Genomic DNA, 14,496 nt, shown 5'->3' on the forward strand with positions numbered 1-14,496 from the left:
TCAGCTAAACGCAAATTTTATGTCTGGAGAAACTCACAAGGAGAAGATTCCCCCACAGAGGTAGGACAGTTAAGACTCTGAGCATCCAAGATGGCCTGCTGATTCACGCCTCTAATCCTAGCACCCAGAGGCGTGGAGGGTTCAGCTACTCAAGGGGAGGAGGTAGGAGGTGGTAAGTTCAAGGCCTGGACAACAAAGCAAGTTTAGGGCAAGTCTGTGCCACTTGACAAGACCTGTGGGTCAGAAGTAAAAATTGCAAGACACACTGGGAACTCTGGTGCTTGCCTAAGGTGAATGGAGACAATTCTGTTCAGTCCCCAGAAGTGCTTAAAGGAAAGAAAGAAAAGAGAGGACAGGAAAGAGAACTGACTGTACTTCCCTCAGGTCTTTGTGGGTTCTTTTTTCCAGTCAGCTTTGCCAGTGAAAACTTAGGCTCACATTCCACAGTGTTGCCCTTTGTAGGGCAAAAGTCACACTTGAAACTGTTGACTGTACTGTGAGTGCTAGATCTAGCCGTTGGCTCTATCCCTGGAACTGATACTTAGTGAATTTCCCTCCTCCTCCTCCTCCTCCTCCTCCTCCTCTTCCTCCTCCTCCTCTTCCTCTTCCTCCTCCCCCCCCCCTCCTCCTCCTCCTCCTCCTCCTCCTCCTCCTCCTCCTCCTCCTCCTCCTCTTTCCCTTTTACCCAGCACAAGATCCTGAGTTTTACCCCCATTGCTCTGCTTAGGTGTGAGGAATATACACTCCTTTTTAGTTGGGCTTATGAGTGTGATCACCAGGAAAGCACACGTTGGTGCTTGCTCCTTTGTTTCGTTTTGTTTGGTAATAGTGCAGCCAAGACTGGCTTTGAGCCACTGATTGGCAGGCAGCCTCTGTCTCCCACCTGTTTGGATTGTAGGCATGCACTACCTACATGCCTAGTTTGACACTCTCTCTCTCTCTCTCTCTCTCTCTCTCTCTCTCTCACTCTCTCTCTCTTTCTCTCTCTCTCTCTCAGAAGTATTTATTTTATGTATATGAGTACACATTAGCTGTCTTCAAAATTACCAGAAGAAGTAAGCCACCATGTGCTTGCTGGGAATTGAACTTAGGACCTTTGCATGAGCAAGTCAGTGCTCTGCTGAGACATCTCTCCAGCCGCCCCCCCCCCCAATTTATTTAACTTTTATTTTCTTTCCGTTGGTGTGAGGATGTCAGATCCCCTGAAACTGGAGTCACAGACGGTTGTAAGCTGCCATGTAAGTGCTGGGAATTGAACCTGGGTCCTCTGGAAAAGTAACCAGTTCTCTTTACTGCTGAGCTGTCTCTCCAGTCTCTTGACCACCATGTCTGCCTGCATGATGCCATGTTTCCTGCCGTGATGATAATGGACTGAAACTCTGAAACTGTAAGCCAACCCCCTAACTAAATATTTGCCTTTATAAATTGTTCCTGGGACTATACCCAAAAGATGCTTGTGTTACAAGTTGGGGAGGAAAGGGTTTATTCAGCTTACACTTCCACATTGCTGTTCATCACCAAAGGAAGTCAGGATTGGAACTCAAGCAGGTCAGGAAGCAGGAGCTGATGCAGAGGCCATGGAGGGGTGCTGCTTACTGGCTTGCTTCCCCTGGCTTGCTCAGCTTGCTTTCTTATAGAACCCAAGACCACCAGCCCAGGGATGGCTCCACCCACAATGAGCTGGGTCCTCCCACCTTGATCACTAGTTGAGAAAGTGCCTTACAGATGCATCTCATGGAGGCATTTCCTCAACTGAGGCTCCTTTCTCTGTGATAACTCCAGCTTGTGTCAAGTTGATACACAAAACCAGCCAGTACAATGCTCCACCATCCCACAAAGGCATTTGCTCAACTGTGTTCTTAGCTGCTTTATTCATAAGAGTCAGAAACTAGAAACGACCTAGATGTTCATCAACTGAAGACTAGATAAAGAAAATGTGGTACACCTACAAAATGGAATACTATTCAGCTATGAAAAAACAAAGACATCATGAATTTTGCAGGCAAATGGATGGCCTTTGAGAATATCATCCTGAGTGAGACAACCCAGTCCCAAAAAGACACGTGGGGTATGTACTCACTTATAAGTGGATATTAACCATAAAATACAATCCCATGGTACATCCCACAGACCCAAAGAAGCTAAACAAGAATGAAAGTACAAGGGAGGATGCTTGAATCTCACTCAGAAGGGGGTAAAGAGTCAGAGGGAGGGAACTTGGAGAGAGAGGGGAGTGGGAGGGTTAAAATGGAAATCTGCAACTGACAGGGGTGGGGAAGTGGGGGTCATCTTCAGGAAGAGATGGAGACCTGGGATAGGGGAGTTGCCTAAGAACCAATGGGGGTGGCATTAGCTGTGACTTACAGCATTGGGGATTTGGAGCCTGGGGAGGCTGCCTCCTGGGGACAGGCAGGACCCCCAGTGGAGTGATAGTGACACTAACCCACTCACAAAACTTTCAACCCCACATTTATCCTGTCTACAAGAAATGCAGGGATGGGGGTTGGAGTAGAGACTGAGGGAACAGACAACCAATAACTGGCCCAACTTGAGACCCACCCTATGGGCAAGCACCAATCCCTGGCACTATTAATGATGCTCTGTTTTGCTTGGAGACAGGAGCCTAGCATGGCTGTCCTCTGAGAAGCTCTACCCAGCAACTGATCCAGACATATGCAGACACCCACATCCAAACAGAGGATGGATGCTGGGGACTCTTATGGACTAATAAGAGGAAGAATTGCAGCCCCTAAGGGATAGAGACTCTACAACAAGGCCAACAAAATCAACTAACCTGGACCCTTGGGGGTCTCAGAGACTGAACCACCAACCAAAGAGCATACACCGGCTGGACCTAGGTCTCTCCGCACACATGTAGCAGATGTGTAGCTTGGTCTCCATGTGGGTTCCAAACAACTGGAGCTGAGGCTATCCCAAAAGCTGTTGCCTGTATGTGGAAATACGTTCAAGCCAGGCTGCTTTGTCTGGCCTCAGTGGGAGAGGATGGGCCTAGCCTCATAGAGTCTTGATGTGCCACGGTAGGGGGATACCAGGGAAGTCCCCACCTGTTCAGAGGAGACGATAAGGGCAGATGGAGAAGGATTGTTGGAGGGGGTGACTGGGAGGGAGGCAGTGAGCAGAATGTAAAATGAAAAGTAACAACAACAACAACAGCAACAACTACAACAACATTAGAAATTATCTGAGTGTGAAGAAAAACGTTGCCTTAGTCATGATGTCTTTTCACAGCAATGGAAACTCTAAGACAGGCTCTCACTGTAAACTGATGAAGTGGTTTCCACTATAGAACAGATTAATAGACTTTATTAATTTGTAGAGGGAAATAAGTACATCTGTTAAAGAAATCCCCCAAATTTGTAGAGCTGTTGGTATTAACTTCTAAGCCGAGTGTGTTCTGGTGCCTGTGTATTATCCTAGCTCACAAGAGGAGCACACAGTTCAAAGGTGGCTTGAGCTATGTAGCGACGTGTCTCAGGCAAACAGCTGATCTTTTGAAAAAGCTACATTTGTTTTTGCTATTTTTGTTGTTGTTGCTTTGGAGAAGCTACATTTTATTGGGGAAAATGTTCTTAAATGAGTTGCTTGCTCAGATCTTTAAACATCCAAAGGTCAGGCCAACGGCAGTGGTGCACACCTTTGATTGTAGCACTCAGGGGTCAAAGGCTGGTGGATGTCTGTGAATTTGAGGCTAGTCTGGCCTACTTAGTGAGTTCCAGGTGCTCCAGGGTCCCCTAGTGAGTAAAAAAAGAGCAACAAACAAAACAAAACAACACAACAACAAAACAAAACAAAGAACTTGCTAGCCCTCTTTATTGGCTTTCTGGTGTCGTTCCACACAGATCATTTTATAAACTGTCTGTCCTTAATTCAGACGTTTACATCTAATGCCACTGTGCTCGTTGGAGGGAGAACCTCTGGGAGCTGATTGTCCTGAGGGTGAGATCCTGATGAGTGTGGTGAGTGTGGTGAGTGTGCATGTGTGTGCGTGTGCATGTGTGCGTGTGTGTGCACATGTGTGTGTGCATGGGTATGTGTGCGTGTGCATGCCTATCACAGCAATACTACAGTCTCTGGTAACGATTTCTATCTTAGTTGGGGCTTCCATTGCTATGAAAGGACACCATGACCAAGGCAACTCTTATAAAGACAAATGTTTAGTTGGGGCTGGCTTACAGTTTCAGAGGTTCAGTTCATCATCATCATGGTGGAAATCATGTACTTCCTTCCGTGCTGTGAGCTGTAATTCCAAGATCAGGCGGTCAGTGCAGCTGACTTCTGATGAGAGCCCCTGTCCTGACTTCAGATTGCTGTCTCTTAAGTGTCCTCTTGAGGCAGAAAGGGCCAGGCAGGTGTGGCCTCTTCAATGAGGCACCAGGGAACCCAACTTGCATCCTCATGGTTATATGGCAAAGACTACTTACTACTGGCTGAACTATCTCCCCAGTCCTTGAGAATTCTAAGTGTGAGACAAGCCTGGGCTATACAGCACGACTCTGTCTCAAGACAAAACAGCAAATCAACAAAACCAAACCAGAACATTTTATTGGTGCGACTTTCCCCAGACGCCTGCTTTAGCTGTATTGAGCAATTAGACTTTGATAATTTTGACACTCACTAAGCAACCGATATTCAGCACCTGTATGTGTAATTCCTCCAATGTTTAGTCACACTGGTGTCTTCTCCCATAAGCATGAAAAGCTAAGCGTCTTCAGTTTATGGAGAGGAACTGTTATGAAATTACACTTGGATTCTTCTTGTTGCATGTATACAAGCAGCTGTCAGATTATACAGCATCCCTGGGAACACATGAACACACACAAACACACACGCATGCACACGCACACATACCCATGCACACACACACGTGCACACACACGCACACACGCACACGCACACACATGCACATGTACACACACATGTGCACACATGCACATGCATATACACGCACAGACCTAATGAGCTGGTTCCCTCTATTCAATATCTTAGCCAGGCACTCTCTTCTAAGGATTTCAGAGATGGCATTGACCTTTGAGCAAATGCCATTTGTCCACCTGGCCACTCGCCTTCTTTTACTGTTGAAGGTCACTGCATCTATGTAGAACTTATTGCCCATGCCCTATTATTGTAGTGTCAGAGGTACTGGAGTCCAGAGATCCTCCTGCCTCTGCTTCCCCAGTGGCCAGGACTACAGGCACTTTTTAACTTCCCTAGATGTCTCTGTGATACCTTCCTTCTCTTGGAGGAAGTGAAGGAAAGGCAGACTGGCTGCTATAAAGCCTTTCTAGCTACTCACAGGATTCGATGGCACGCATGCCTTCTAGTCCTGTGAAATCCATCCAACTGGAGTTACAGAAGGTTATGAGCCACCATGTGGAAGTCTAAGGCCAAACCCAGGTCTTCTGTAGGAGCAATGGGTGCCACTAACCTCTGACCACCTCCCCAGCCATTGGCCTCTGACCATCTCTGCAGCTGTTGACCACTGACCACCTCTCCAGCCATTAACTACTGACCATCTCTCCAGCCATTGGCTGCTGACCATCTCTCCAGCCATTGGCCTCTGACCATCTCTCTAGCCATTGGCCTCTGACCATCTCTCCAGCCATTGGCCTCTGACCATCTCTCCGGCCATTGGCCTCTGACCATCTCTCCGGCCATTGGCCTCTGACCATCTCTCCGGCCATTGGCCTCTGACCATCTCTCCAGCCATTGGCCTCTGACCATCTCTCCGGCCATTGGCCTCTGACCATCTCTCCGGCCATTGGCCTCTGACCATCTCTCCGGCCATTGGCCTCTGACCATCTCTCCAGCCATTAACTGCTGACCATCTCTCCAGCCATTGGCCGTTGACCATCTCTCCGGCCATTGGCCTCTGACCATCTCTCCGGCCATTGGCCGCTGACCATCTCTCCGGCCATTGGCCTCTGACCATCTCTCCAGCCATTGGCCGCTGACCATCTCTCCGGCCATTGGCCTCTGACCATCTCTCTGGCCATTGGCCGCTGATCATCTCTCCAGCCATTAACTACTGACCATCTCTCCAGCCATTGGCCTCTGACCATCTCTCCAGCCATTGGCCACTGACCATCTCTCCAGCCATTGGCCGCTGACCATCTCTCCAGCCATTGGCCGATGACCATCTCTCCAGCCACTGGCCTCTGACCATCTCTGCAGCTGTTGACCACTGACCACCTCTCCAGCCATTAACTACTGACCATCTCTCCAGCCATTGGCCTCTGACCATCTCTCCGGCCATTGGCCTCTGACCATCTCTCCGGCCATTGGCCGCTGACCATCTCTCCGGCCATTGGCCTCTGACCATCTCTCCGGCCATTGGCCTCTGACCATCTCTCCGGCCATTGGCCTCTGACCATCTCTCCGGCCATTGGCCGTTGACCATCTCTCCGGCCATTGGCCGCTGACCATCTCTCCGGCCATTGGCCTCTGACCATCTCTCCGGCCATTGGCCTCTGACCATCTCTCCGCCCATTGGCCTCTGACCATCTCTCCGCCCATTGGCCTCTGACCATCTCTCCGGCCATTGGCCTCTGACCATCTCTCCGGCCATTGGCCTCTGACCATCTCTCCGGCCATTGGCCTCTGACCATCTCTCCGCCCATTGGCCTCTGACCATCTCTCCGCCCATTGGCCTCTGACCATCTCTCCGCCCATTGGCCTCTGACCATCTCTCCGGCCATTGGCCTCTGACCATCTCTCCGGCCATTGGCCTCTGACCATCTCTCCGGCCATTGGCCTCTGACCATCTCTCCGGCCATTGGCCTCTGACCATCTCTCCGGCCATTGGCCTCTGACCATCTCTCCGGCCATTAACTGCTGACCATCTCTCCGGCCATTGGCCGTTGACCATCTCTCCGGCCATTGGCCTCTGACCATCTCTCCGGCCATTGGCCGCTGACCATCTCTCCGGCCATTGGCCTCTGACCATCTCTCCGGCCATTGGCCGCTGACCATCTCTCCGGCCATTGGCCTCTGACCATCTCTCCGGCCATTGCCGCTGATCATCTCTCCAGCCATTAACTACTGACCATCTCTCCAGCCATTGGCCTCTGACCATCTCTCCAGCCATTGGCCGCTGACCATCTCTCCAGCCATTGGCCGCTGACCATCTCTCCAGCCATTGGCCGATGACCATCTCTCCAGCCATTGGCCTCTGACCATCTCTCCAGCCACTGGCCTCTGACCATCTCTGCAGCTGTTGACCACTGACCACCTCTCCAGCCATTAACTACTGACCATCTCTCCAGCCATTGGCCTCTGACCATCTCTCTAGCCATTGGCCTCTGCCCATCTCTCCAGCCAATGGCCTCTGACCATCTCTCCAGCCATTGGCCGCTGACCATCTCTCCAGCCATTGGCCTCTGACCATCTCTCCGGCCATTGGCCTCTGACCATCTCTCCGGCCATTGGCCTCTGACCATCTCTCCGGCCATTGGCCTCTGACCATCTCTCCGGCCATTGGCCTCTGACCATCTCTCCGGCCATTGGCCTCTGACTATCTCTCCGGCCATTGGCCGCTGACCATCTCTCCGGCCATTGGCCGCTGACCATCTCTCCAGCCATTGGCCGCTGACCATCTCTCCAGCTGTCGAGCGCTCTGCAGTCTCCATTCCAGCCTTGCTTAACGTTTTATGGATGACAGAAGGTGACCTTGACCTCCTGACTCTGTGTGATTTCTTTCAATCTCCTCACAAATTTCTCTCCTGTGTCTTGTTTTTTTCACGACCCCAGGAGCTTGCCACAGTTTGACCTTCCTGTGTGTAATACCTGGCTTCTTCGATTTCCATCTCATTATTATCATTTAAGAGGCAGTTCGAAAACCACTTTTGGAGAAATCCTTGAGGCTGCTTGCCAAATTAAGTACTTTTCTCTTCTGTGATTACTGTACAAACCTCTTATAATGAAGTCTTGGCAGAATGGCTTCATCCCTGCATTGGCTTGTACTTGTACTTGGAAGCATAATGAAACGTAATAAAAACACAGGCGTAAGGTGAATTTCAGCCTTTTCCTTAAAATCCTGCAAGCAGGCTGCAGCAATTCTGTTCATAACCTTTATCCCGTCATTTAAGATGCATTACATCCTGACCCCTATGAGATTAATTTGTTTGTTTGTTACAATGGGGATTGAACCTCGGGCCTCGGGTTTGCTACACTGTCTCCCTTCTGCTGAGCTACGTGGCCAACCGTTTGTTACTTCTGTTTTGGTTGCTTGCCTTTTGAGATGGTCTTACTATGTAGCTCTGGCTGGCCTGGGCCAGGCTGTCTGCCAACGCACAGAGACCCACCAGTCTGCCTCCCTGACCCTGGGATTAATGATGTGTGCTCCATGACCAGCCCGCGATAGCTTGGTTTTGACTTAGTCGCCCTAGTAAGTTGCCCAGGCTGACTCTGAACTTGAGATCTCCTGCCTCAGCCTCCTCCATCTGGAATCTGGGGTTGAGACTCAGCCACGATGCAATGCCCTTCTCTTCCTTACTACAGGTGAAGTTCTTCATTACCTGACCTTCTTATCTCCCCTCTCATTACTGATTAATTCCTTTCCATTTTTTTCTCCTTTTGCAGCATGGTCTTTCTCTCTGTAGCCCGGACTGGCCTAGATCTCATGACGGGCCTCTTGCTTGAGTTTTCTGATGGTTGGGTTTCCAGATGTGCACCTCTACACCAGGTTCACGTTCCTTCAAAAGTAGTTTTGTTGAATTTGTGTTTATCAAAGATTTATTATAAGAAAATGTGCTCGCCCAATTCTGGAAGCCAAAAAGGCCATTTGCTTCTGGCCAGTCTGAGATCCAGAAGAGCTCAAGTGGAGCTCCAAAGACTGATATTTTAGATCAATAGGCTGGAAGAATTCTCATCACACTCATGGTTGCATAAGACCCCCCCCCCACTCCCATATTAGGGAAGGCAGTCGCCTTCACCCACTGTACCAATGTAAACATTCATCTCACCCAGAGACACCCTCTTCATGGTGGCCCTGCCTGTCGTCCCAGCTCTGAAAAAGCTAAGGCCATCTGGAGCTACACTGAGAGTCTGAGTTTGAGATGACCTTGATCTCATAGGAGACTTCATCTCAGAAGGAATCATACTCAGGATAATATGTGGCCACATGTCCAGGAACTCTGTGGCCTGGTCAGCTGCACACACGGGGCCTATGGTCACCCTGGGTGGTAGTTATATGTGATCCAGAAAGAGCACACTGCCTGACAGGAACTACCACACCACAAAGTTGTCTGCGACTAGGAAGAATGTAGACTCAGAAGTGTGAAGCTATGCTCCACAGAGAAGCTTAACCTTCAGTTGTTTGTTTGTTTGTTTAGCTGTTGAGATCTCAGATACCCGGACAATCTGTGTTTTCACAACCACCTTGAGGTATCCCAGTGACCACATGATTTGAGATCCATTTTTTTTAAGTGCCACCATGTCAAAGTCCAAAGAGAACTGACAGAGCCAAGGACTCACCAGGCAGGTTAGACCAAGGAGCCAAGGAAAGAGGTTTAGATTCAGAGTTTTCACCGAGACCCTGGTTCTGCTCAGGGTTAAAGATGTGGGTAGTAAAGACAGGAAAACAAAAATTTCCAAAGTCCTGGATACTATGCACACACACCCCCACCCCCCACCCCCCACATGTGCATACACATAGACACACACTCACACACATGTGCATACACATAGACACACTCACACACTGCATACACACACAGACACACACTCATATATACTCTCAGACACATATATACACACAGATACGTATATACAGATATGAATGCGTGAATGCATGCACACAAGCACATACACACACAGCGAGTGTCTGCGCACACATGCGCGCACACGAACAAACACACACACACACACACACACACACACTCACACAGTGGGCTCATAGGAGCCTAACACCTGTGTTTTGCATTGAACTTCTTTCAACACTATCTCCACAGGTCTGATGGACCTGTATGATTTAATATGATCAAAACACATGTAACAAAAATGGATATTTTAAACATGTTTAGGAGATGGATTTACTTACGTGTTTCGGTGTTTTGCTTGCCTGTGTGTTTGCACACCATGTGCGTGCAGTGCCTGTAGAGGCCAGAAGAGGGCATCAGTTCCCCTGCAACTGGGGTTACAGACAGTTGTAGACTGCTCTGTGGGCTGTGGGAACCGTGGGAACCGAGCCTCGGTCCTCTTTGCAGGAGCAGCCAGTGCTCTTAACCACTGAGCCGTCTCTCCCACCCAATAATTGACTTACAGAGACAATTGGCTGCAGAACCCAAGGGTATAAAATGAACATCACTTAGGAGTAAGAGCGGCTTAGTTTTTGTTTTTGTTTTTGAAGTGTGACTAAGTGGTATTGCATGTAGCACATTTAAAAACTTCAGATTTCCCAAGTTTGGAGTGAACAGGAATGTTATTAAGAATTTACAACCAGCAGTGAGAAAAATCTCCCACCCTTTGCAAATACTACCGGAAACTGATTATAGCCGGGAGCAGGAGAGGCAGCCCTCCCCAGAGAAGAGCATACCAAGTGGTTGTCCCAAATGGTCAGCCCGGGCAGCATACATACAAGTAATATTGTATGGACGAAAAGATTGTGTTTAGGAATACACACACGCACACACACACACACACACACACACGCATTTGATAACAACTGCTGAAAAGGGGGCCATGATTTTAAGGGGGATCAAGGAGAAGGGCTGTATTGGAGAGTTCAGAGGGAGGCAAGAAAGGAGAGATGTTGAAATCAAAACACAATCTCAAATACACACAACAACAACAAAGCCTTGAAATAAATGTGCAGTTAACGGAATGGCCACCAGAGGGCGACAGAGGCAGAGCTTACTGCTTTGCAAGCTGTGGGACAAGTTGTGAAGAATACGCTGAATTGATAGTCTCTAAATTCTTTGTCTGATTTTTTTTCCTTCAACACAATACAAAACACCCACACAGCCCCCCCCACACACGAGTAGAGGAGTCACTTCTCAAGTATACACAGATGAGATTTTAAGAAATCTGACTAAACATGTTACTTCAGTTTTACCGGAATGTGCATTAGGAAGAGCTGTAAAGAGGTATGGGTGATAACGTCATCCTTCTCCCAGAATTGGTGGGTGGGATTTGTGCATATATTCACATGGAAATATTGATCCTTTCATAAATTCAATTTCTCAAGACTTTGTGGGCTGTTTTATCTTTAGTGGCTCAGGGCAAGCACTGTCAAGCACTAGGTAGGTGGCCTGAACTCTGCCCTATGAAGGCCTAAGTACCAAGCAGTAAGAACAGGGTGTGCTGAGTAAAAGACACTGGGCTCCATCAAGCATTGGAAGGACACATGCTGCTAATTCTAAGGACACTACCGGATCACACATAGTGGGTGAACAATGGCCTTCAGAGGTTTTGAACCATTTTGCCGGCTGTAGTGGAAGCCAATACAAGCTGTTGAAGGAGAGGACAAATTGTGTGTGAGATCCTGTGTGTGTGTGCTCCTGTGAGTGTGTGCTCCTGTGTGTGAGATCCTGTATGTGTGTGAGCCTGTGTGTGTGTGTGTGTGTTCCTGGGTGTGTAATTGTGTGTATGTTCTTGTAGGCATGTGTATGTCAGAGGACTGTAACTTGCTGAGTCAGCTAGACTAATAATGGACCAGTGCTGGTCTCATTTCCTACTGCCTCTTCTCCTGATTTTGTTTTGTTTTGCTTTCTTTTAAGAAAACAAAACCGAAAAACAGGTTCAGTGACTGAACTCAGACCTTAGGATTGCACACTTAGCACTTTTCCAACTGAGCCATCATTCCAGTGTGTGTGTGTGGGGGTGATGGGGAAGATGGGGAGAGAGGAAGAAAGGAGGGAGGGGGAGGGGCAGGGTGCACCTCTTCCCTTAACTCCCTACTCATCTCATGGGGAAGGAGTAATTGGATCCTGACCCTAGGACCTTCCAAATCAGACTCTAAGGAAACTACACAGCAGGTCTGAGAGGGGAGACTGCACCAGTGTCAGCAGGAGAACAGCTTCTCATGGCAGGTTGCCATGGTGCTGCACTGCAGGTAAATGTAAGCAAGGCAACAGCACTCACCAAAACTCACCAGCCACACTTATTAATTAATCAACAATTAATATTATTAATGTTAATAATTAATAAATTAATTAATTAATATCACAACCAGCTTATTTACTGCCGGAAAGCCAACAAAAGTGAGGGCAACCCTGAACAGAGAGCAAGTTATTTCACCCAGCTTGGCTCTAACGGCCCAGAGCCAGTAATTTTAGAAGGCATAACCCTCCTCCGCAACAGAAGGACATTTCCATGAGGTCACTTGGGGGAGCTTTGTGTGGCCTCCTTAGTGAATGCTGCCCTAGGACTGGTCTGCAGTTCCTCCAGGACTGCAGCCTTTGAGACTAGAAGGACTCTGTGGAAGTGACCCTAACCAAGTGTCCTGCTTAAAGGGAACAGAGGGGAGGACCCACAGGTTGAGAATCACTGTCCATGGAGGAAGCCCACAGGATCAGCTGTTGAACTACTGCCACCTAGAGGAGCCTTGGAGAAAAGGTGCCCCTATCACTCAACACCAACCTGTCCAGCTTGGAGAAACAGTCACCAGCGAGTTAGAGACACCGGTCTAGGAAAGAACAGGAAGCCAGTTGAAACTCTTTGTGACTTGCTTTTAAGTTCTGTGTCTGTAGTGAGCAGCTCCTTGTCTGTTTAACTTTCACCCTACCTTTTCATTTACTATTACTTACGGGGCGTTTGTTGTTGTTGTTCTGAGACACGGTTTCTCTGTGGAAGCCCTGGCTGTCCTGGAACTCATTTTGTAGATCAGGCTGGCGTTGAACTCAGAAATCCACCTGCCTCTGCCTCATGAGTGCTGGGATTAAAGTCTCGGGCCACCGCTGCTTGGGAAATGTATTTGTCTTCTTTTACATGTGAGTAGTTTGCCTGTGTGTATGGTTTGCCTATTTTGAATTATGTGTAAGAACCAGAGGGTCCCAGAGTTTGCTGTGAGACTCTGTCTCCTCGTAATATCAGAAGCTACACATCAATAATGTCTCATCCACGTGACTGCCTAAATATGAATTGAACGCGGACATCAACCATAGACATGTCAAAGTGTGTGGGGAAAACCGGTGAAACCTCGACCCTTCACTACAGAGAGCTAAGGAGTACTGAGAGCAGGAGACATATTTCTCCTGGGAACAGGACACCTGTTGGCTATCCAGTAGCAATGGCTAGCCCTGGAAACAGACGTACAAGGGACATACAGAACAAGCAGGCTATTTTTAGGAACACGAATCTGAAAATAACAAAGAGGGGTGTGTGGGAGGGATTGGAGGGAGGAAAAGGAAGGGACAGATAATATATTATAAATTTGAAAATTAAAGGAAATAAAATAATTCTTGGTATTTTAAATCATGTGTATGTGACTGTGTGCTGTTTGCATACATGAGTGCAGTGCCCTCAGAGGCCAGGAGAGGGCGCTGAACCCCCGGAGTGGGAGCTAGAGAGGTAGTTGTGATCTCATGTGGGTGGGTGCTGGCTGCCCCTCTCTGCGCTTCTCCAAAAGCCATCATTGCACGGCCCTCATCACCTCAGCCCCTATGTTTTCATTTTATTGGCCAATTTCTAAAGGGATTTCGTGTTCTCATGAACTTTGCTTGGATCACCTTTGTTTCTCTGAGAGAAGGTTTCTCTGTAGCCCAGGCTAGGCCGTGTCGAATCATCGAATAGCAGCATCGAATCATCCCGCCTCCGCCTTCTGAGTGTTTTCCTTCAAGGCAGGAGCTGCCGCCTTTAATCCCACATGGCTCTTATTTTGATGATATTGTGTTTGTGCTGTGGTCCTTCTTTGTTAGTTTTTTGACACAGAGTCTCACTTTGTAGCTCATCTGGCCTGGGACTCCCTGGAGACTAGGTTGGCCTTGAATTCAGAGAGATCTGCCTACCCTGCCTCCTGAGTGCTAGGATTGAGGGTGTGTGCTGGCCAGCCCTCTCAGTTTGGTATAAATGGGTTTGTATGGACTTTCTTAGTTGAACAGCTGTAGGTGGGTAACTTCTGCTTTTTTTTTTTTTCTTTTTCCTGTTTTCCCAGGCCTCAGGAGGAAGGGGGAATTCTATCGTCTCCTGGTATTTTAATATGTGGCTTTTGTTTAGTTGGGGAGCAGACCTCACTCTGTGCCCCCAGTGACCTGGAACTCACTGTCCAGTCTCAGGCTATGATGTGTGGTCCTCTGCCTCAGTGAGCCCCAGCAACTCTCAGCGAATCCCAGAAAACCTCAGCCAGCCCCAGCGAGCCCCGGTGAGCCCAGATGAGCCCCGGCGAGCCCAAGCTAGCCCCGGGGAGCCCCAGTGAGCCTCAGTGAGCCTCAGGCTGTTCTTGTGTGTTATGTTTTCTATGTTCCATTCTGCTCATCTACTGGGCTTGGGGGTTTCTTTTATTAATTGAGCACACAATGGAGGGTTAATATGGCATTTCTC

General features: G+C 48.6%; 1 long non-coding RNA gene across 1 annotated transcript; it reads left to right on the forward strand.

Moving 5' to 3' along the window:
• The first annotated feature begins 704 nt into the window (after positions 1 to 704).
• LOC134485696 (uncharacterized) lies at positions 705 to 3,851 on the forward strand. The gene is made up of 3 exons (XR_010063968.1): positions 705 to 1,387; positions 2,003 to 2,068; positions 2,620 to 3,851. It is a non-coding gene; the product is annotated as an uncharacterized LOC134485696 (long non-coding RNA).
• Positions 3,852 to 14,496: the final 10,645 nt, after the last annotated feature.

The sequence above is a fragment of the Rattus norvegicus genome, chromosome 2 (genome assembly GCF_036323735.1).
Source record: "Rattus norvegicus strain BN/NHsdMcwi chromosome 2, GRCr8, whole genome shotgun sequence".
NCBI classification, from domain to species: Eukaryota; Metazoa; Chordata; class Mammalia; order Rodentia; family Muridae; genus Rattus; species Rattus norvegicus.